Here is a 22,835-nt window from a genome sequence, read left to right as displayed (position 1 = left end):
AATAGGCTCCAGTTTCATCCACCTCATTAGAACTGATTCAAATGCATTCTTTTAAATAGCAAAGTAATATTCCATTGTGTATATGTACCACAGCTTTCTTATCCATTCGTCTGCCACTGGACATCTAGGTTGCTTCCATGTCCTAGCTATTGTAAACAATACTGTGATGAACATTGGGGTACATGTGTCTCTTTCAATTCTAGTTTCCTCGGTGTGTATGCTCAGCAGTGGGATTGCTGGGTCGTATGGCAGTTCTATTTCCAATATTTTAAGGAATCTCCACACTGTTCTCCATAGTGGCTGTACTAGTTTGCTCCCACCAACAATGTAAGAGGGTTCCCTTTTCTCCACACTCTCTCCAGCATTTACTGTTTGTAGACTTTTTGATAACAGCCATTCTTACTGGCGTGAGATGATACCTCATTGTGGTTTTGATTTGCATTTCTCTGATAATGAGTGATGTTGAGCATCTTTTCATGTTTCTTAGCCATCTGTATGTCTTCTTTGGAGAAATGTCTGTTTAGTTCTTTGGCCCATTTTCTGATTGGGTCATTTATTTTTCTGGAATTGAGTTGCAGGAGCTGCTTGTATATTTTTGAGATTAATTCTTTGTCCGTTGCTTCATTTGCTATTATTTTCTCCCATTCTGAAGGCTGTCTTTTCACCTTGCTTATAGTTTCCTTCATTGTGCAAAAGCTTTTAAGTTTAACTAGGTCCCATTTGTTTTTGGGGTTTTTTTTTTGCTTTATTTCCATTACTCTGGGAAGTGGGTCATAGAGGATCCTGCAGCAATTTATGTCAGACAGTGTTTTCCCTATGTTTTCCTCTAGGAGTTTTATAGTTTCTGATCTTACGTTTAGATCTTTAATCCATTTTGAGTTTATTTTTGTGTGTGGTGTTAGAAAGTGTTCGTTTCATTCTTTTACAAGTGGTTGACCAGTTTTCCCAGCACCACTTGTTAAAGAGATTGTCTTTTCTCCGTTGTATCTTCTCGACTCCTTCGTCAAAGATAAGGTGTCCATGGGTGCGTGGATTTATCTCTGGGCTTTCTATTTTGTTCCATTGATCTGTATTTCTATCTTTGTGCCAGTACCATACTGTCTTGATGACTGTGGCTTTGTAGTAGAGCCTGAAGTCAGGCAGGTTGATTCCTCCAGTTCCATTCTTCTTTCTCAAGATTGCTTTGGCTATTCGAGGTTTCTTATATTTCCATACAAATTGTGAAATGATTTGTTCTAGTTCTGTGAAAAATACCATTGGTAGCTTGATAGGGATTGCATTGAATCTATAGATTGTTTTGGGTAGTATACTCATTTTCACTATACTGATTCTTCCAATCCATGAACATGGTATATTTCTCCATCTATTTGTGTCATCTTTGATTTCTTTCATCAGTGTTTTATAGTTTTCTATATATAGGTCTTTTGCTTCTTTAAGTAGATTTATTCCTAAATATTTTATTTTTTTTGTTGCAATGGTGAATGGAATTGTTTCCTTAATTTCTCTTTCTGTTCTCTCATTGTTTGTGTACAGGAATGCAAGGGATTTCTGTGTGCTAATTTTATATCCTGCAACCTTACTATATTCATTGATTAGCCCTAGTAATTTTATGGTGGAGTCTTTAGGGTTTTCTATGTAGAGGATCATATCATCTGCAAACAGTGAGAGTTTTACTTCTTTTCCAATCTGGATTCCTTTTATTTCTTTTTCTGCTCTGATTGCTGTGACCAAAACTTCCAAAACTATGTTGAATAGTAGTGGTGAGAATGGGCACCCTTGTCTTGTTCCTGACTATAGGGGAAATGCTTCCAATTTTTCACCATTGAGGATAACGTTTGCTGTGGGTTTATCATATATAGCTTTTATTATGTTGAGGTATGTTCCTTCTATTCCTGCTTTCTGAAGGGTTTTTTTTTTTTATCATAAATGGATGTTGAATTTTGTCAAAGACTTTCTCTGCATCTAGTGAGATAATCATATGGTTTTTATCTTCCAATTTGTTAATGTGGTGTATCACATTGATTGATTTGCGAATGTTGAAGAATTGTTGCATCCCTGGGATAAAGCCCACTTGGTCATGATGTATGATCTTTTAAATATGTTGTTGGATTCTGTTTGCTAGAATTTTGTTAAGGATTTTTGCATCTATGTGCATCAGTGATATTGGCCTGTAGTTTTCTTTTTTTGTGGCATCTTTGTCTGGTTTTGGTATTAGGGTGATGGTGGCCTCATAGAATGAGTTTGGAAGTTTACCATCTTCTGCAATTTTCTGGAAGAGTTTGAGTAGGATAGGTGTTAGCTCTTCTCTAAATTTTTGGTAGAATTCAGCTGTGAAGCTGTCTGGTCCCGAGCTTTTGTTTGTTGGAAGATTTCTGATACAGTCTATGCCATCTGCAAATATTGACTGCTATACTTTTTCTTTTCCAATGTGATTTCCTTTTATTTATTTTTCTTCTGTGATGATTGTGGCTAGGATTTCCACAATGTTGAATAAAGATGGCAAGAGTGCACAGCCGTATCTTGCTCCTGATCTTAGAGGAAACGCTTTCAGCTTTTCATTGTTGAATTTGATGTTAGCTGTGGAATTGTCAAATATGGCCTAGAGGAAATGCTTTCATTTTTTCACCATTGAGAATAACACCACACACAAATAAACTCAAAATGGATTAATGACCTAAATGTAAGACTGGATACCATAAAACTCTTAGAAGAAAACATAGGCAGAACAGCCTCTGACTTTAAATTGCAGCAAGATCTTTTTTGATCCACCTCCTAAAGCAATGAAAATAAAAACAAAAATAAACAAATGTGACCTAATTAAAATTAAAAACTGCGTATAGCAAAGGAAACCATAATCAAACCAAAAAATAAAAAACACACACATAATAGGAGAAAATATTTACAAAAGAAGAAATCATCAAGGGATTAATCAATATTTACAAAAGAAGAAACCAGTAAGGGATTAATCTCCAAAATATACAAACAGCTCATGCAGCTCAATTAAAAAAATTTTTTTAAATGGATGGATAGACATTTCTCCAATGAAGACATACAGATGGCCAAAAAGCATGTGAAAAGATGCTCAACATCATAATTATTAGAGAAATGCAAATCAAGACTACAATGAGGCATCACCTCACATCAGCCAGAATGGTGATCATCAAAAAATCTACAAATGAGGGAACAAGATGGCAGAAGAGTAGGTGGATGTGGAGTATATCTCTCCCTATGGATACATCAGGAACACACCTTAAGACACAGAATATCTCGTGGAACACCAGCTGAGAGCGGGCAAGAGTACCTGACCAATGGAAAAGAATATATAGAACCATACAGACCTCAGTAGGACAAAGTAAGGAAGGGAAAAAAAATTAGAGAGTGAGCAGGACTGGCCTTGCATCTGGGAGGTGGGAGAACTGAAGCAGGGGTTAGATCCCCACATCGGGGCAATTGTTTGGGACAGAGGAGAAGCATTTGAGGCTGTTGGAGAATGAAGCAGCAGATCCATGACAGTCTGAATGGAGTGAGAACCACACAAACAATCCTTGCCACAGCCATACATACCCCAGACAGGGATTCAAGTTCCCTAGAAAGTGCAGCAGCTGGAAGCTGGAGGATAGGGATTGGAGAGCAATACCAGGGGGATGTCTGCTGTTGACTGCAGGTAGACAACCTGAGGGGACATGAGGGAGGAGATTGCAGTGGGAAGTGACTGTGGAGGAAAACCAGACAGCCACGGAGGCAAGGCGATACTGCTGAGTCATGCATGGGGGGTGGAGCCATCACTGTAGCCTCTCTCTCTTCACATGCCAACACTGACAGATGAACAATAGAAAAAGACTCCAGAGAGGCTGGCTCTTTAAGCACCTGACGTGTGGAGCAAAAGAGAAGGACCCCAGCCAGGGTGGTCATTTAAGTGCCTGATGCACCAAGCAACAGAGAAGGACCAGCCAAAGAGGCACTCTGATCACCATCTGCCAGAGGCTAGAAAAAGACTCTAATAGGACCATTGTTTGTGGAGCTGAGGCAGTCAGTGTCCCTGCACACTTCTTGCCTCCAGGGTCCCCGTGATTCAAGCAGCTGTGCCACCTCTATACTCAATCCTCAACAGGGCAGAGCTGCCAGAGGCTAGAAAAAACCCTAATAGCATCACATTTCCTGTGACAATAGCCACCGGCAACCCTCTGTATCTGGTGTTTTCAGAGTCCTTGTGATCCAGGCAACTGCATCACCTCCACACTCGATCCCCACTGGGACAGAGATGTCAGAGGCTAGAAAAATATGCTAAGAGCACCATATTTCCTGCTGCCCTAGCCACCGGCTCTCCTAAGTACCTGGTGGTGCCAGGGCCCCTGCAATCCAAGCAGCTGTGCCACCTCCACACCTGGTCCTCATTGGGGCAGACCCAAGTCCTCCATGGCAGACTCAGGAGCAAAACCCCTGTGGACGACTCACATGCAGAGGTGAAGATAAAATCACAATTGAAACTCAGGAGCAGTGTGGCTAAAGAAGACCCAAAACCTTCCCACCAGCTGTACAGGCTGCAGATTAAATCCACGTGATCAACTAGGCAGACTCTGTGTCGATGGACTATAAAAAAGGACAATGCGAGTTCCAACAAAAGAAAATGCACTATCTCCTCCTGCCTCTGGTTTTTGATTCCAACATTTTACAGTAACATCAAGACTTCTCTGTCCACATACCACTGAAGACAAAACCTCTAGATTAATGGCAAAAAAACTCTCCACAGCCAGGAACACCCAAAGAGATTCACAAAGTTATATAAAGAAGAGAAGATAGAGGAAGGAGAAAGAGGAGACCAGGAGGAGAACAGGGAAATTCAAAAGGGAAGAGAGAAATCAAGCCAGTAATCAAATCCCTAAGTGAAAATTGATATTAACAATTAAACTCTTAATGGTACAAAATGAATAACAAAAGATAAAAAAAGCAAAACTTAAAATCCTAGAATAAAAATTAGACTCTCAAAAGAACAATATTAAAAAAAAACTAAATCAGACATAAAAAGCCATATTAGGACAGTATGAGAGAAAAAAGAAAAAGAGGATGAGAAATAAAGTTACAAAGATAAGAATAAAAATTTTTAAAAATTGAAAAAATTATAAGTTTTTAAAAAATTAAAAAATAGTAATATTATAGAAAAATAGACCTAGGAATTTCTCTGGAGCTCTTGTGGGCAGTCTGGTGTCATTTCAGTATCAGATAATCTTTTGTTCCTTCTTGTACTCATTCTCAAAGTCTACAGTTGCCCCTCAAATCCGCAGTCTGAGTTTAACTGCAGGAATTTAATCTGTGTATACCTGCCACTTCTGGGGCAATTCCCCCTTCTTTTCTTTGCTTAGGTTGGCCTCTGTCTGCAGGTCTCTTCAGTGTCTAATCTCTCTCTGACATGAGGGGGCGAAAGTGGCCACTTATTCGGGCTCACTTGCTCAGTTGTGCTGTGGAGAGGGACAGTGCAAACAAACACAGCTGCGATGTGTGGGGAATCCTCACAGTGGGTGGACCACATGAGGGTTGCCACAGTCCAAGGCAGTGTGCACTTCCCAGGTCCAAGCTGCTCCGGGTCTCGGGGTGCTGCGAGGTCACAGTCCCAGGTGGGCTGTGCATTTCCTCAGCCAAGCTGGTCTCAGGCTGTGATACTCCTGGCAGATATGAACCATCCAGGATCCTAGGAAGACTTGGTTAGTGACTGGTGGCCCACTAAGCTTGGCAGGAGGTGTGGTCTCTGGGGCCGAGATTGCAGTGGCCCCTTGCTTTGTGCCTCTGGTTGTTGTGCACCTGCCTCTCTGCCTCCAGGGAGGGCTGTAAAGGGCAGCCAGCTTGCTCTCCTTTGTTATTTGTTAGGTCATGATCCTTTGATCCTTTGTCTGTGAGCACTCTAGGTCACAGTGTGGCATTAGAGCCTTCCCATGGGAAAGGACTTTTGTCTTTCTTTGTCTCTCTGGCATTCCCATGGTTTGGGTTGCTATGTCACATTAGTCCCCTCAAAATGTCCTCATGGCATTCAACCCCAGTCCTTACCCTAAGGACTGACCACGTAGCCTGCACCTCTGTATCCAGCCTCCACTCACTGCCTGCAGACAGACAAGAGTGTGTGAGCCACTTCTCAGCTTGTAATTGCCATTTGGCGCAAATTCTGTCATGATTTTTTTTTTTTTTGGATTATGCTTCCCTCTGAGGTTCCAAAATTCCCTACTGACCTGCCTGTGAGAGGGTTTCCTATTGTGTGAAAACATCTCCTTCATGACTCCCTGCCCAGGATGGATTTCTGTCCTGAAATTCTTTGTCTCCCTTTTTGTCTTTATCTTTTGTTCTACCTCATTTTGAAGAGACTGGTTTGCCTTTCTGGGTATCTGGGGGTCCTCTGCCAGTGTTCAGAAGCTGTTTTGTAGAACTTGCTCCACATGCAGATGATTTTTGATGTATTTGTGGGGGAGAAAGTGGTCTCCTAGTCTCATTCCTCCACCATCTTGGGACCACTCTCAAAACAGACTGTTAAATCAATGAGATGTTTCAAATAAGCCTCAGAGTAACCACAAAACAGAAACTTAAGTAGATACACACAAGATAAGGAGAAAGGAATCAAAGTATACCACTATATAAAATCATCAATTCACAAGAGAAGACAGCAAGAGGGAAAGAAAGGGAGAAAGAAACTACAAAACAGCCAGAAGACAATAAACAAGATGGTAATAGTAAGTCCTTACCTATCAATAATTATTTAAATATGAATAGATTAAACTCTCCAACCAAAAGGAATGAAGTGGCTGAATGGATAAAATAAAATAAGACCCAATTACATGCTGCCTATAAGAGACTCACTTCAGCTTCAAGTGACACATTGAGACACACAATGGCAAAAGATATTCCATATAAATGGAAAGTAAAAAAGAGGTATATATATTTATATTAAATAATAAATAAATACAGCTTTGGCTTTAAGTCAAAAGCTATAACAAGAGACAAAAAGCATCATTGTATGATGATAAAGGGACAAATTCATCAAGAGGATATAACCACAGTAAATATTTATGCACCTGATATTGGAGCACCTAAATGTATCAAGCAAACACTATCAGATCCAAGGGCAATAACAGACAACAGTACAATAAAGGGGACTTCAATATCCCCACTTTCAGCAAAGGATAGATCATTCAGGCAGATAATCAACGTGGAAACATTGAATCTGAACTATACTTTAGAACATATAGACCTAACAGATATACACAGAACATTTCACCCAAAGACAGAAGAATACACCATCTGCTCTAGCCCACACGGTATAATCTCCAGGATAGGTCATATATTAGGTCACAAAACCAGTCTCAACAAATTTTAAAAGACTGAAAACGTGTGAAGTATTTTATCTGACTGACCATGTCAAACTAGAAATCAATAACAAGAAGAAACCATAAAATTCACATATATGAAAATTAAACAACACAGTCTTAAACAACAAATGGACCAAATATTTTGACTTTATCTTCCCAAAAGTTGTAAAACTTATTTTACAAAGCCAGCATTACCTGATAGCAAAGCCAGATAATATACTACAAACAAAACAACAGAAAGCCTACAAGATTCATCTCAAACACCACATTTTCCATGAAGTTTTTCTTCTTCTCCCAATAGGAGAAAAATGCATTTGTGCAAAATGCCTGCTCTTTGTTGCCAAATAGACCTAGGCTTGAATCCTGGCTTCATTTAAAGCTCTATGATCTTGGTCATGTTTCTTAGCTTCTCTGAACCCCAGTTATCTCACCTGCAAACTTGTTCATATTATGCAAAATACTATATGAAAAAAATAGCTTGGTAAATAGTTCCCCGAGGCATTTCATTTCCTTTCTCCCCTCTTTCTAGTTTAGAAAGTCACTAGGCACACAAGCTTAATATTTCCCTCTAATTTGGAACTTAACTGTACTACAATTCAGCAGTGTCAACAAGTTCTTCTCTTGACACTATTTTTCTTCTGCAGTTGCATAATCAACTCAGATTTGTTGAATTGAGCACCAGAGGTCAGAGGTGCTGGAGACAAAATGTGTCTGACTAGCCCAGCCTCAAAACTTTCAAAGCTAAATTGCAAAGGAATGCAGTACATTCAGGTTCTACAAAGCAGATTCTACAAAACCAGAGGTAATGATGTAAGAATAACCAGATAACAGCACAATCAGGAAGACTTCAGGGAGCCTTTGATAGGTGATTTAGGGACACATTTTCAAAAGGAGAAGAAATGTTTTCTTCCACTAAACAAATTAAATACTAAATAATTTAATGTAAGTCTATCTTCCTGTAACAATCAAACTTATATGTAATTGATGCAAATGGACATGAATCTTTTAGGGATAATGTATTGTGGTGATAATATACACTTCAAATGGATGAATTTTATTGGATATAAATTATACTTCAATAGAGTTGTTTTTTTTAAAAAAGGATAATTGGGGGAAAGACGGTGCACTAAGTTGTTATTACATCTGATTGTCAATTCATGCTAGGTCTATTGTAATCTCTTTTCATCTTAGTTGCTCAAAGTAGATCTTTTATCCACATTTGTTGAGTGAATTTGTTTTATAGGCAACTAAACATTTAATATTTTTATCTGTTTCATGTTTAAGACTTTTAAATATGCCTTTTGAATGTATGTCAAAATTTTGGAGGAATGATTTTGTTTTTTTAAATTTTTTTTCTGAGAGAAGAGCTTTGAAGATCCAGTCATGGCATTCACCTACACTAATAATGATTCAGGCTGAGATCTGAGCTAACAGGAAGGCAGATTAGCCCCAGGAAGCTTGGTCAAAAATCCTCCTGTTTTCCATACTGTATGCTTATTCATGGAAGAAAACAAGTAATAAAACAAAGGAAGAAACTATATTGAAGTGATTACATAAAGCAGTTTAACATGCCATGAGAAGAAATCATGAAACTTATTTAAAAATACGTCCTAGGCTGACAACGGAGAGCAAACACCATCCTAGAGCACAGTGCTGTGCTGACACCTAGTGGCTTCATTGTGAACGGTAGACGTGAACTTGAGAGATTTAGACTCTGCAAAATCAATTCTAAAAATAATAACTAGTAACTGGCCCTAAATCATTTTGTTTGCTTCTTTATGCATTTAACATCCTCTCACGGTTGCTGGTTACTTTTCTAGGGCTACAAATCCTGCAGGGCTGACACTGATCAAAATGTTTGACTAAATCAGGTTTATCTTTGTCAAGGTCTGAAAAGCCTTCTTTTGTTTCCTTCTCTGTCTTCATACACTTACTTCACATTCCCTGACCACTTAGTGTGGCAAACCCCACCCTCTTCCATCCTTTGACCCCATTAATACTTTCTCCATTAGGTGCCACAGGTCAACCCAAGTTTAGTCAGTGTTCAGAAGAAAGCCCATTGATTACACCAAAGGAGTGTAATCTGGCTGCTGGCTTCAGATTAACTATACTGGTTAAACAAATAAATCTCTAATCAGAAGTTGAGGCACAATGATAAAGTGAAGAATTTCATGGAAACTATTCAGGAGTGGTGGTTACTTCTAAGGGTTCCTTAGAGTAGCTCTGGCCCCAGAGTGGGGAATAATAGGATGGGAAATAGAACTTTCTTTTTCAACTTTGAATAAAAGACCCAGGAAAGCAGACACCCACACTCAATCCATAGACAGAAGGCTCATTCTGGACACAAAAGCCTCCAAGTGTGGATATGGTAGGAAGTTGTCACTGACACTCATGAGTGGAGCTAAAGTCTAGGTGAGACTCAGGGCTGCCCAGTAACCTCTCTAGGACAGCCACTCGGAGACTCAACAGTCTTTCTGATTATTTCTCTCTCTTGTGTTCTTCCTTTAACAGTCCTCATCCCCTCAGTTATTTAATGATAGGAATTACATTATAAGCCTGAAGGTTAAACCTGTCAACCATACAAGTAGAGTCTTGCTGTGATCAAATAGCCTACACCAGACACAAGTCAAGCATTTTATTTCCTTTCCTTTCTTTTTGTTCTAAGTGCACATTTAGAGGAATGAGCAATAGTACATGTGTCTTAAAGGCAAGTCTCTGGTTGACTTGGCAGCAGAGCATGATATTGGAAAAAGGAAATAAATGTACAGATAATCTGGGATTTTAGCACTCCAAGGAGTTCTAGAAATCATCTACAGGAGTCTCTCTCAGGGAGGAATCTTACCTAGATAGGTTAGCTGACCCAAAGTCATGCAGTACAGTATCAGGGGCCAGAACAAAACTAGAGGCCAGAGCTCCAGACACACCACAGATTTCATTTCAGTAGGCATGTGTACTTTTAGCCAATACTTATCTGTTTACTATAGGAAAATACTAATTATCTTGAGAGGGGAATTGTTTTCTAAATTTGGTACACTGTCAGTAAAAATATGTTTGGAACAATCACATCAGGACTTTCGGGATGGCAAAGGAGTAAGACAGGGAGATCACCTTCCTCCCCACAAATACATCAAGAAAACTTCTGCGTGTGGAACACTCCTACAGAACACCTTCTGAATGTTGGCAGATGACCCCAGACTTCCAAAAAGGCAAGCCATTCTCCTCAGAATGAGGTAGGGCAAAAGATAAAGATAAAAAAGAGACAAAGAATTTGAGAGGAGGATCTGCACCCTGGGGTGGGAGTCGAGGAGGAGGAAAAGTCTCCGCACACTCTTGGAAATGCCCTCACCAAGCAGAGACGAGGGGAGCTTGTCAGAGGGGACGCTTCTCACAGTCTCCTCAGAGGGGAACATAGCAACAAGTGCTTGGAAGGCAAAACAGAGAGCATTTACCACAGAGATCATTGTCAATCAGCACTTCCCAGCCAAAAACTAGCTTGCACGCATGCTGCAGTGAGGGGGCCTGAGTGGTGAGGCTCAGGCTTCAGAATTAGGACTCCAGGGAGATGACTGGGGTTGACTACCGGGAAGATACTCTGAGGGGGCTAGTATAGCACAGCTGAGGGAGTCCAGGGAAAAGCCTGGGCCTCCCAGAAACACAAGAGATCATTGCCATGGGGACCCTCTAACTCCACATGCTCACAGACCACAGGAAGCATCCTTTACCAACGTCATAGATGGGATGAGCAGTGGCTGTGAATTGCACAACGCCAGAGGTAGAAATGCCTGGCCACTGCCAAAGCTGGCACAAATGCCAGAGGAAGAACTAGACACGACTACAGTTTACAATCCTGGAGAGAACACAAGCTAATGGGCCACTGCCAAAGCTAGGGTGAGTGCCTAAGGCAAGGTACTCAGGGTATACAGTTGCCACTGTGGTCCTGACCCTAGAGGAAGCAAGTGCCATCAAGTTGTGAATAGGCACAGGTTACTGCCCACACCTTCCCATGAGCCTATGCAGTTTGATTCTGCTGAGAGACCCTTGACCTGGGGCCAATTCCCCTGCAAGAGCACATGATCCACCTCAGACTATAGCAACATATGTTGGTGGAGGGTGGTGTAGAAGCAGAGATGGGCCCCAAACAAGGCAGAGCACCAGGAAATGTGTAAGCCAGGAAGAGGAAGGGAATTCAATCCTGCAGCTGCAGGTGTGGCAAATTCAATCTCCACAATTACCTTAAACTGTGTACTTAGGGTGTAATTGTGGATTTGGAAGCAAGTACAAGCTGGGATGGGCTTCCCCTGTGGTTCAGTGGTAAAGAATCTGCCTGCAATACAGGAGATGTGAATTTGATCTCTGGGTTGGGAAGATCCCCTGGAACAGGACACAGAAACCTACTCCGGTGTTCTTGCCTGGAGAATCCCATGGACAGAAGAGCCTGGCGGACTGAAGTCCATAGGGTCGCAAACAGTCAGACAGGACTGAAGTGGCTAAGCATGCACATACAAGCTGGGATAAGGCCATATCTGCGTCTGAGCTGACCCACAGTGCCCACAGCAGGTTCAGAGACCTTTCCAGAAACATTGCAGGACTTCCTAAGTAAGTAGATTTTTCTGGTGCTCACTGTGTGGAGAGGACAATGGAGGACTCAGGAGGTCATCCTTACTACCACTCTATACATGTTTTTCTTTTTCCTTTCTTTTTCATATTGTTCTAATGTTGTTCCTTCTTTATTATTCCTTTAAGTTTTACTTTACTTATTTATTTTAATTAATTTATTTTTAATTGGAGGATGATTGCTTTATAATATTATGTTGGTTTCTGCCATACATCACCATGAATCAGCCATAGGTATATGTATGTCCCCTCCCTCTTGAAACTCCCTCCCACCTCCCACCCCATCCCACCTCTCCAGGTTTTCATAGAGCACCATCATACAGTAAATTTCCACTGACTATCTAATTTTACATATGGTAATATATATATTTCAGTGCTATTCTCTCAGTTAATCCAATCCTCTCCTCCCTCCTCCCTGTGTCCACTAGTCTGTTCTCTATGTCTGTGTCCTTTAATTTTTAGTTTTTAAACTTACTTTTCCTTTTTTAAAACATTTTTCTTTTTAAATACATATATTTTATTCTTTTCCTATTTTAACAGTACACTTATGAGTTTGTTTATTGGCTTGATTGCTCTCCTTTTTTTATTTCCATTTTTACTCTTTTCCCCCTCTTTTTCTCTCTTCTTTTCTCTTTGTGTTTTTGGGTATTCTTGTCTATTGAGTGCTACTCTCACCATTTTTTGTGGGTTTTGTCTTCTGTGCTGTGTGACTTGAGGAATATTGGTGCTACAGTAAGGGATTGGGCCTGAATCTCCAAGATGGGAGACCCAAGTCCAGGACTTTGGACCACCAAAGAACTCCCAACCCCATGGAAAATTAATCAGTGAGAGATCTCCCAAAGGTCTCCATCTCAACACTAAGACCAGGCCCTTCACAAAGAGCAGCAAGCTCCAGGCCAGATGTCTCGTGTCAAACCTTCAGAAAAACAGGAACACAGCTCTGCCCATTGGCAAATAGGCTGTGTGAAGCCACACCAAGCCCACAGACACCCCAAAACACACCACTGGACACGGCACTGCCCTTCAGAGAGACAATATCCAGCTTCATCCACCAAAACACAGCCACAATTCCTCACAACCAGGAAAACTTCACAAGGCACTGGAGCAACTCCACCCACAGGGGGCAGACTCCAGAAATAAGAGGAACTACAATCTTGCAGACTATAGAAAGGAGACCTCAAACACAATAAATTAAACAAAATGAAACAACAGAGAATCATTCAGCAAATGAAGAAACATGATAAAAACCCACAAGATCAAGCAAATGAAGAAGAAATAGGCAATCTATCTGAAAGAATTCAGAAATTTAGTAAAGATGATAATAAAGATGATATTAAAGGTGATCCAAAGTCTTGGAAATAAAATGGATGCACAGATAAATGAATGGAGGCACACATTGAGAAGATACAAGAAATATTTAACAAGGACCTAGAAGAAATAAAGAATAGACAACTGGCAATGAAAAACACAATAACTGTGATAAAAATACACTAGAGGGAACTAAGAGCAGGATAACTGAGGCAAAAGAATGGACAAGTGAGCTGGAAGATAGAATGGTGGAAATAACTGAAGCAGAGCAGAATAAAGAAAAAAGAATGAAAAGAAATGAAGATAGTCTGAGAGACCTCTAGGGCAACATTAAGCACACCCACATTTGAGTTATAAGGGTCCCAGAAAAAGAAAAAAAGAAAGGGTATGAGAATATTTTAGGAGATTATGGTCAAAAATTTCCCAAGATGAGGAAGGAAATAGCCACCCAAGACCAGGAAGCCCAGTGAGTCCCATAGAGCATAAGCTCAAAGAGAAACATGACAAGACACATATTAATCAAACTAAAAAATAAAAAGAAAAGAAAAATATTAAAAGCAGGAAGGGAAAAGCAACAAATAGCATATAAGGGAATTCCTATGGCTAACAGCTGATCTTTCAATAGAAACTTTGCAGGGCAGAAGGGAATGGCAGGATATATTTAAAATGATGAAAGTAAAAAACCTATAACAAGATTACTCTATACAGCAAGGATCTCATTCAGATTTGAAGGAAAAATCAAAAGATTTATTGACAAGCAAAACGTTAAGAGAATTCAGCACCACCAAACCAGCTCTACAACAAATGCTAAAGGACTTTCTTCAGATGAGAAATCCAAGAGAAAGAAAAGACTTACAAAAACAAACCCAAAACAATAAAAAATTGAAACTTTAATCAAAATCTTCCAACAAACAAAAGCCTAGGGCCAAATGGCTTCACAGGTGAATTCTACCAAAAGTTTACAGAAGAGCTAACACTTATCCTGCAAACTCTTTCAAGAAATTGTAGAGGAAGAAAACCTCCAAAACTCATTCTACAAAGCCACTATCACTGATACCAAAACCAGACAAAGATGTCACACACACAAACACAAAAATAAATAAAGAAAATTACAGGCCAATATCACTAATGCAGATAGATGCAAAAATCCTCAAGAAAATTCTAGCAGACAGAGTCCAACAACACATTAAAAGGCTCATAAAGCATCAAGTGGGCTTTATCCCAGGGATGCAGGGGCTTCTCTGGTAGCTCAGATGGTAAAGAATCTGCCTGCATTGCAGGACACCTGGGTTCAATCCCTGAATTGGGAAGATCCCCTGGAGGAGGCCCTGGAAACCCATTCCAGTAATCTTGCCTGGAGAGTCCCCATGGACAGAGGAGCCTGTGGGGTACAGTCCATGGGGTCACAGAGAGTTGGATATGACTGAGTGACTAAGCACATCCCAGGGATGCAAGGGTTCTTCAATATATGCAAATAAATCAATATGATATATCATATTAACAAATTGAAAGGGAAAAACCATATGATAATCTCAATAGATGCAGTAAAAGCTTTCAACAAAATTTAACTCCCATTTATGATTAAAACTCTCCAGAAAGTAGGTGTAAAATGAACCTACCTCAACATAATAAAGGACATATATGACAAACTGACAGCAAACGTTATTCTCAACAGTGAAAGACTGAAAGCATTTCCTCTAAAATCAGGAACAAGACAGGGTGCCCACTCCTGTCATTACTATTCAACATAGTATTTTAAGTCTTATCCACAGTAATCCAAGAAGAAAAAGAAAGAAGAAAAAGAAATTTTAAAAATCCAGATTGGAAAAGAAGATGTAAAACTCTCACTGTTTGCAGATGACAGGATTCTATACATAGGAAACCCTAAAGATGCCACCAGAAAATTATTAGAGTTAACAATGAATATAGTAAATTCACAGAATATAAATTACCACACAGATATTCCTTGCATTACTATACTAACAATGAAAAATCAGAAGAAGAAATTAGGGGAACAATCCATTCACCATTGCAACAACAACAAAAAATAAAGTAACTAGGAATAGATCTACCTAAAGAGACAAGAGACCTGTATGCACAAAACTATAAAACACTGATATGTGCATTTGCTCAGTCTCTTCAGTCAGGTTCAACTCTTTGCAACCCTATGGACTATAGCCCACCAGGCTCTTCTGTCCATGGAATTTTCCTGACAAGAATGCTGGAGTGGGTTGCCATGCCCTCCTCCAGGGGATCTTCCTGACCCAGGGATCAAATCTGTGTGTCCTGTGTCTCCTGCACTGCAGTCAGATTCTTTACTGCTGAGTCACTGGGGAAGCCCATAAGACACTGATGAAAGATAGCAAAGACAACACAAACAGATGGAGAAATATACCATGTTCTTGAATGTGAAATATTGTGAAAATGACTATACTACCAAAGCAATTTTCAGATTAAATGCTATCCCTATCAAACTACCAACAGTATTTTTCACAGAACTAGAACAAATAATTTCATAGTTTGTATGGAAACACAAATGAACCTAAATAGCCAAAGCAATCTCAAGACTGAAAAGAAAGAAGGAAAGAAAAAGAGCTGGATGAATAAAGCTTTCTGATGTCACACCATACTACAAAGCTACAGTCATCAAGACAGTATGGTACTGGCACAAAAATACAAATATAGACCAATGGAACAAGACTGAAAGCCCAGAGATAAACCCACGCACCTATGGGCACCTTACCTTTGAAAAATGAGGCAAAAATATACAATGGAGAAACAATAGCCTCTTTAGTAAGTGGTGCTGAGAAAACTGGGCAGCTTAATAACATATACTAAATAAACTCAAAATGGATTAAAGACCTAACTTAAGGCCAGAAACTATACAGTTCTTAGAGGAAAATGTAGACAGTACACCTCTAAAATCAGGAACATATGGAAGAACTTCCAAGATGATAGAGGAACAAGACAGGGAGATGACCTTCCTCCCCACAAATACATGAAAAATTCATCTAGATATGGAACAACTCATACAGAACACCTTAGGGACATTGGCAGAAGACCCTAGACTTCCAAAAAGGCTAGCCAATTTCCTTAGAATGAGGTAGGGCAAAAGGTAAAGATGAAAAAAGAAACAAATAATTTCAGCAAGGGGACCTGCACCCTGGGGAAGGAGTCATGAAGGAGGAAAGGTTTCCACGCTCTCAGAATCTCCCTCATAGGTGAGGACAGAAGGGAGCTTAGGAACCTCGGGGGGGAGCACAATGGAAGGTGCTTGGAAGACAAAATGAAAATAATTTACCACAGAGACCATTGCTGAAGAGCAAGCACATCCTAACCGAGGAGCGAGCAGCACACTCGCTCCAGCAGTGGAGGCCAGGGTGCCAAGGCTCAGGCTCAAGTGTCAGACCTGAGGGAGAGGACTGGAGCTGGTTGCTATGAGAGTACTCTGAAGTGGCTAGTACAACACAGATGATGCAGTCCAGATAAAACATTAGGCATCCCAAAGAGGCAAGATATTATAGTCACTGGGACATTCTAATTCCACGCATGGCTGACAAACTCAGCAAAACCAGTAGGAGCACCAGTGGTGGAATTAGACACAACTGCAGTTTATGATCCCAGAGAGGGAAATGTAAACCACTAGCTACTGCCAAAGCCAGGGAAAGTGCCTGAGGCAGCAGACAAAACACTGCTGCTGCAGTCTCAACCCCAGAGGTGGCAGCTGCCACCAGGCTGTGAGTAGGAACAGATTACTACCTACATCTTGCTAGGAGTCTAAGCAGCTTGGCTCTTCCTAGGGTACCCACTACCTGGGGCCAAAACCTCTAGGAGAGTGCATGATGTACCTCAGACTGTAACAGCATCCAACAAGTCTCTAACACCACAGGCACTCCCCAGTACATCCAAATTGTGGGTGCCTTACCCCTCTCTCTCCTGAGCCCAAGTGAGCAAGTGAGCCTTAATAAGCCTCGGCCTTTCCCCTTTGTGTCTGGGTGGTGAACAGACACCAGAGGGACACCTACAAGCAGAGCTGGGCCCGAAACCAAAGCAGAACACAAGGGCCTAAGTGATTGGAGAAGAGAAGGGGAATGAGCACCTAAAGCCACAGGTGCAGTGGATTAAATCCCCACAATTAACCTGAGACTATGGACTTTAGGGGCAACTTTAGGGGCAAGTAAAACTGGAGCAAGGCCAGATCTGAGACTGAGCTGACCCCACACTACCCACAACAGGCCCAGAGACATTCCTGGAAATATTGGAGGACTTTGGTATGAGCTTCTTTGGGTATTCTGGGCTATTGAGTGTTGCTTTCACCAGTAATCTTGGGGTTTTGTCTTCTGTGATGTGTGGCCTGTGAAGTCTTGGTGCTCTAGTAAGGGACTGGGCCTGAACTCCTGAAGTGGGAGACCCGAGTCCAGGACTTTGAACCACCAGAGAACTCCTGATACCCTGGAAATTAATCAGCGAGAGCCCTCCCCAAAGCATCCACCTCAACACCAAGACCAGGCCCAGCCCAAAGGCCAGCAAGCTCCAATGCGGAACACCCCATGTCACTTCTTCAGAAAAATAGGAACACAGCCCTGCACATTAGCAGACAGGCTACCCCAAACCACACCAAACCCATAGACAACCCAAAACACACTACTGGAGACGGCAGTGATCTTCAGAGAGACAAGATCCAGCTCCATTCACCAGAACATAGGCATAAGTCCCCCAACCAGGAAACCTTCACAAGACACTGGTCCAATCCCACTCATGGGGGAAGACTCCACAATTGAGTACTACAACCATCTAGCCTGAAGAAAGGAGACCCTAAACACAGCAAGTTTAACAAAATGAAAAGACAGAGAAACATGCAGCAGATGAAGAAACATGGTTAAAAACCCATAAGACCAAACAAATGAAGAGGAAATATGCAGTCTGTCTGAAAAAGAATTCAGAGTAATGATAGTAAAGATGATTCAAAATCTTGAAAATAAAATGCTGCTGCTGCTAAGTCGCTTCAGTCGTGTCTGACTCTGTGCAACCCCATAGATGGCAGCCCACAAGGCTCCCCCATCCCTGAGATTCTCCAGGCAAGAATACTGGAGTGGGTTGCCATTTCCTTCTTCAATGCATGAAAGTGAAAAGTGAAAGTGAAGTCACTTAGTCGTGTCCGACTCTTAGCGACCCCATGGACTGCAGCCTACCAGGTTCCTCCATCCATGGGAATTTCCAGGCAAGAACACTGTAGTGGGTTGCCATTGCCTTCTCCGAAAATAAAATGGAGGCACAGATAAATAGGCTGGAGGCACAGATTGAGAAGATGCAAGAAATGTTAAACAAGGACCTAGAAAAATTAAAGAATAGACAATCAGCAATGAACAATACAATAACTGAGATAAAAAATACATTAGAGTGAACCAACAGCAGAATAACTGAGGCAGAAGAACAGGTAAGTGAGCTGGAATATACAATGGTAAAAATAACTGAAACAGAGTAGAATAAAGAAAAAGCAATAAAAAAGTGAAGACAGTCTCAGAGACTGTCTCTGGGACAATATTAAGTGCAACAACATTTGAATCATAGGGATCACAGAAGAAGACAAAAGGAAAGGGTATAAGAAAGTATTTGAGGAGATTATAAATAAAACTTCCCTAAAACAGGAAAGGAAATAGCCACCTAAGACCAGGAACCCAGAGAGTCCATACAGGATAAACCCAAGGGGAAACACACCAAGACACATATTAATCAAACTAACAAATGTTAAACACAAAGAACAAATACTAAAAGCATCAAAGGAGGGACTTCCCTGTGGTCCAGTGGCTAAGACTCTGTGCTCCCAAAGCAGGGAACTTGGGTTCAATCCCTGGTCAGAGAATTAGATCCCAGATGCTGCAACTAAGAATTTGCATGCCACAATGAAGACTGAAGATGCTGTGTGCTGCAACTAAGACCTGGCACAGTCAAATAAATAAATTAATTAATTAAAAAAAAATTTTTAAATAACAAGGAAAAAGCAACAATAATATACAAGGGAATCCCCATTAGACTAACTGCTGCTCTTTCAACAGAAACTCTGCAGGCCAGAAAAGAGTAGCAATATATACTTGAAGTAATGAAAGAGAAAAACATACCACCAAGATTACTCTATCCAGCAAGGAGCTCATTCACAGAAAATCTTTACAGACAAGAAAATGTTAAGAGAATTTAGCACCACAAAACCAGCTCTACAACAAATGCTATAGGAACTTCTCTAGACAGGAAACATAAGAGAAAGAAAAGGCTTATAAAAACAAATCCGAAATAATAAAGCAAATGGTAATAGGATCATACATATCATTAATTACCTTAAATGCAAATGGGTTAAATGCTCCAACCAAAAGACACAGACTGGCTGAATGGATACAAAAAAAAGACCCCTGCATGTGTTGTCTACAAGGGACCCATCTCAGACCTAGGGACACATACAGACTGAAAGTGAGGGGCTGGAAAAAGATATTACATGCAAATGAAAATCGAAAGAAAGTGAGAGTTGTAATACTCATATCAGATAACATCAGTGTTAAAATAAAGACCATTACAAGAGACAAGGAAGGACACAACATGATGATTAGGGCATCATTTCAAGAAGAAGATAGAACAATTATAAAAATATGTGCACCCAACATAGAAGCACCTCAATATATAAGGCAAATGCCAACAACTGTTAAAGGGGAAATTGACAGTAACACAATAAGTGGGGGAATTAACACCCTACTCACAGCAATGGACAGATCATCTGGACAGAAAATTAATAAGGATACACAAGCTTTAAACAATACACTGGACCAATTGGACCTATTTGATATAGACAAGTCATTTCATTCAAAAAGTTTCATGTTTTTGAGAAAGACGGATATTAAGGATATGAAATAATAGAACATAAAGATGATTCAAGCTAAATTATTGGATTCTGGATTTGGTGTTACAGCTTAGAGGAATAAAAGGGGCTCTGACAATTTGGCTAGTTGACTAAAACAAGAGCCAACATCATACCTAGGTGCCAGAACTGCTTTCGTATATTACAGACTGTGTGCTTTGTTACTCAGTCATGTACAACTCTTTGTGACCCCATGGACTGTAGCCTGCCAGGCTCCTCTGTCCATGGGGATTCTCCAGAAAAGAAAACTGGAGTGGGTTGACATTTCCTCCTCCAGGGGATCTTCCCAACTCGGGGATCAAACCCAGGTCTCCTGCATTGCAGGTGGATTCTTTACCATCTGAGCCACCAGGGAAGCCCGTATGCTACAGAGGAAGAGATCCAAATCTGTAGAGAAATTTGAATTTTAGGATGGATTCATCATGGTAGACCTGCTATTCTCAGAAGCATCCAGAGGACCATTTTTCATGACAACTGCAAGCAATAAATTTGTGAAGGGAGCCCTAAAATCTTTGAAGAGCACAAAGGATTTCCCTGTAGGTCAGATTATAGTCGGAGCTGCTGCCACTGAATTGAAAACCTACATGCAATGGGAGATAATTGGATCCCAGGGTAGCAGCACCAAATAATCAAAGGTGAGATAAACATGGTTACTACAACAGACAGAAGAGTCAAAGCAGCAGTCAGAATAGAGTGGCTTGCAGAGACCTATGACATTGGCAGGTTGATCATAGTCACTATTGTCTGAATGTTTGTTTCCCTTCAAAATTCTTATATTGAAACCTAACCCCAAGCTGATGGTATTGGGAGGTGGGGCCTTTAGGAGTAATTAGGTCTCGAGGGCAGAGTATTTAATAAATGGGATTAGTGCCATTATAAAAATGTCTACAGAGAGATCTTTTGCCCCTTCCACCAAATGAAGGTACAGAGAGAAGCCTGCACTCTGCTACCGACAAGAAGGCCTTCTCCAGAACCCAACATGCTGACACCTTGATTTTCGGTTTCCAGCCCTAAAATCTGAGAAATAAATTTCTGTTGTTTATAAGCCACCCAGTATGTAGTATTTTGTTATAGCAGCACTACTGGACTAAGACAAGATGGGCAATCTATACTCGATCTGTATAAGCAAAAGAGCTCTAAATCAAGGGAACAAAATTCTGACTTAAATTGAAAAAAAGAAAAAGAATAGAGTCATGGTCTCTCAATCAATTCCCAGACTTGAGCCAATTTACAGACTACATAACCCTTTGAATGAAAGGGAAGTTGAGGAAGGACCCTGCTACTTTGCAAAAACATTATATTTTTAACCTTTTCCCATAAAGGGACCTATGGCCTTTTATCAGAGTGACAATATCTCTTTGGTTGAACAGTCAAAGTATTGGCTTACGGAGGTCAGATGATCAATAGGACTTCAGCTCATCTCTATCCCATCTGGAGTCCAGTGGGTCCTCAAACTCATCCTGTTGCGGTTCCCCAGCCCTGGAATGGATCATTGGAATAACAACTGGCAGAATTACTATATTGTCTCCCTGAGTGAGGATCATTATAGTGGCAAAGACCATCAAAGAAACCACCAGTAGAAACCACCAAAGCTGCCTCTGCCCAGAAAAATAGTAAACCAAAAGCAATGACACATTTCCTGGAGGGATTGCTGAGATTAATGCCACCATCATGGAAATGAAAGATGAAAGATGCAAAATTTGTGATTTTCACTTCATCCCCATTCATCTCACCTATTTGATCTGTGAAAAAACAGATCTTGAAGGATGACAGTGGATTATGCTAAGCTTACCCAAGTGATGATTCCAAAGCAGATTTAACAGATGTGGTTTCATTGTTTAAAAAAATTAACACATCCTCTGGTATCTGGTTCACAGCTATTGAAGTGGCAAATGTGTTTGTTTGCTTGTTTTTTCTCCATACCTGTTTTTAAACTGAAAGTGAAAGTCACTCAGTCATATCTGATTCTTTGCAATCCCATGGCCTGTAGCCCACCAGGCTCCTCTGTCCATGGAATTCTCCAGGCAAGAATACTGGAGAGGGTTGCCATTCCCTTCTCCAGGGGAACTTCCTGACCCAGGGATCAAACCCCAGTCTCCTGGACCAGCTGGGAAGCCCGGCAATATACCTTCATGGTCCTCCCTCAAGGATATATCAACTCTCCTGCCCAATGTCCTAGTTTAGTTCACAAGGATCTTAATCACCTTTCTCTTCGTTAAGACATCATGTTGGTCACCTGATACTGATGACATTATGTTTATTGGACCTATTGAGCAAGAAGTAACAACTATTCTAGATTTATTAAGTAAGATATTTGCTTATCAGAGAGTGGGAAATAAATCTGATATCAGGAAGCATTCTACCTCAGTGAAATTTCAAGGGGTCCACTAATGCTAAGCATGTCTCTGTAGTCCTTCTAAGGTAAAGGATAAGATGTCATATTTGGCCTTTCCTACAGTCCAAAACAAGATACAATGCCTAATGGGCCTCTGGATTTTTGTCAGTATGTTCATTTGTGTGTGCTACTCCAACCCATTTACTAAGTGTTCCAAAAAGCTGTTAGTTTGGGGTGGGGCCCAGACCAAGAGAAGGCTCTGCAACAGATCCAGTCTGCTGTACAAACTGCACTGCCATTTGGGCCAGATGATCCAGCAGATCCA

At 40.7% G+C, this 22,835-nt stretch overlaps 1 protein-coding gene across 1 annotated transcript in view; it reads right to left on the bottom strand.

Moving 5' to 3' along the window:
* Window positions 1-22,835, bottom strand: part of LOC145518525 (spermatogenesis-associated protein 31A6-like) — a 120,578-nt gene that overhangs the window by 52,160 nt on the left and 45,583 nt on the right. The window lies entirely within an intron of this gene.

The sequence above is a fragment of the Giraffa tippelskirchi genome, chromosome 1, assembly GCF_054371585.1.
Source record: "Giraffa tippelskirchi isolate mGirTip1 chromosome 1, T2T-mGirTip1v1.2.pri, whole genome shotgun sequence".
NCBI lineage: Eukaryota > Metazoa > Chordata > Mammalia > Artiodactyla > Giraffidae > Giraffa > Giraffa tippelskirchi.
The sequence above is the reverse complement of the archived record's forward strand: the minus strand, read 5'-3'. Positions and strand labels throughout refer to the sequence as shown.